The sequence below is a fragment of the Cicer arietinum genome, chromosome 2, assembly GCF_000331145.2.
Source record: "Cicer arietinum cultivar CDC Frontier isolate Library 1 chromosome 2, Cicar.CDCFrontier_v2.0, whole genome shotgun sequence".
NCBI lineage: Eukaryota > Viridiplantae > Streptophyta > Magnoliopsida > Fabales > Fabaceae > Cicer > Cicer arietinum.
This window is the reverse complement of record NC_021161.2, coordinates 14,551,563-14,554,011: the sequence shown is the minus strand read 5'-3', so window position 1 is coordinate 14,554,011 and position 2,449 is coordinate 14,551,563.

The window sequence follows — 2,449 nt, the reverse complement described above, 5'->3', positions numbered from 1 at the left end:
CTACTCAATGAGTCAGTTCCTTAAGGTACCTATAACTATTGTCATTTAAATTCAAATTCGGGTATTTAAAAGTTTTTTAAACATGGGTTGGAAATAGTGAAGGTGTTGTCACTATTTCTACTCCCCATTTCAAATTAAAAACTCTTTTAATTACATATGTACAATAATTTTTTTGTGATATATAGGCAGTAACAACAACAGAAGGATTGACACCTACATCCAAATATAATAATTATCCAAAATGAAGAAATATAGAGTTGCCTCACTTTTAAACATTTGTAATTACTCTAAACTCTATTCACTTAATCTCTAACACTTAGTGTTGAAATCAAATTGATTTTATACTTAGAGTTTTGATGATAAAAAAAAAGTATTTTATGATAACAATATATTTGACTTCAAAGAGAATGAAAGAAGATTCGTGTTTTTGAAGAAAATCTAAAATAAGGATTGATTCACATTTATAATTTAAAAAAAAAATCTAAACTAAGATTTTATTCAAATTTAATATTGAAGAAAATCTAAAATAAGATTTGATTCAGATTTATAATTGAGAAATTCTAATATAATATTTGATTCAGATTTGTAATTGAGTAAAATCTAAAATAAGATTTGATTCAAATTTATAATTGAAGGAAATCTTTGACCAAATTCAAAAAAAGATTTGGTCAAGAGTTGAAGAACACTTGTTCAAGATTTATCTACAAAAAATACGAACATAATCAACCTGAAAAATTTACAAAATCAATATGAACAAAATACGAACATAATCAATGAAAATGGTTTACAAAGTAAATCTGAATAAAATACGAACATAGTCAATATGAAGAATTTACAAACTCAGTATTAACAAAATTAAATAGAATCAATCTATAAGACCTGTTCAGATTGGATTCAAAAATAATGGTTTGACTAAAGAACATATTATTAAAAAGCATCTTGTTCAAAACTATTTTTGAATTCGATCATTGTTGACCAAACTAGAAATGAAGATATAATTTTGAATTAAACAAGAACTAAATTGAAGCCCTAATTTTAACAATAATATAATGTTATTATTTGAAATAATATAACGTTATTATTTGCGATAAAAGAAAATAGGATACGAATCTTGGAGAATAGTTTTGCTTTGGTAAAAGAGTGCTAGTTGAAGTAAGGGCTTGTTTGACATTTTAGTATAACATGTTTAGTTTAAACATGTGGTTGGTGTTTGGCTATATGGTAATTCATTTAGTGTTTTACTACTTGGTGTTGGATTCCTTGGTGTTATTTTTGGATGCTTAATTTCTTGGTATTTTGTGATTATTCTTGAATAATGCAATTTAAGTATGATAAAAAATAATAATTGAATAATATGGTGAATTAAAGATAGATATATGGTGAAATGTGTCAACGAATGCATTGATGACGTGAGTTGTTAGGTGCACGCTCACAAATTGATGACATAATTATTGGTGATGTGTTGTGTGACACCCTAAACCCCAAAATAACATTTATAATAATATATATTAAATTATTTGAAGAAAATTTGCAGCGGATAAAAAAAAATATGTTAAAGAGAATAGAAACTGTAATATCTAATTTAGGTTATCAAGTTTCTCTAAATACACATGTAACAATTCAACTTTTTTCATCAATTAAAATAGTACAATATCAATGAACTTGTTTTAACTAGAATTTCTTGATTTAATTCCCAAGACTTACTCGTACTGAGTTTTCATATAAAAAGTCATTTGTAATAACATAAGTAAAATACACATTACAACTCTTAATTCCCGGTATCACCTATTAGAGCGGGGTTTCTCCCAAACTTGCATTTCGAGACTCATTAACCTGTAATAACTGCGATTTCGCAAACGCATGGCCAAGCCAGTCAAACACAAACAACGAAGGAGGTGAGTTTTGAAATCATGTTGATAGTATAATATAAATAAGAGGAACATGCAATTAATCATCAATAAATTGTATCATTACACAAATGTTCTTCAAGGAAAAACATCACATTATATAGTCAAAATCAAAGAAAATCCATACACTTCACTGTAACATCAAATCATTGCATAAATTATTATCACACATAATACATACTAATCACAACAAAACAATCACAAGAAAATGCAATGTTATGCATGAGCTTAGACTCTACTTTACAATGTGGTACCATTCTAACTCTGAAGTACTTGGTTAGGAGGCTTGATACTATGCCACCATCCCGGTGGACGGACAATTCAAATTGGCCATGTCCTCATAGATCCCCTCAACTCAACCCGAGACACATATACGTGACAGTCGAGGTAAACGTGTGTTGCATGGTAGCTCCCGACATTTGGAGTGCTACCTCCAAGTCACCTAGGAATTCCCCACCTGAATACTTCCAAGGTCTAACAATCTTGCCTTAAGGCTCGACAACAGACCGCCACAATTAGGCTCATTCAGTTGTACTTCCCCG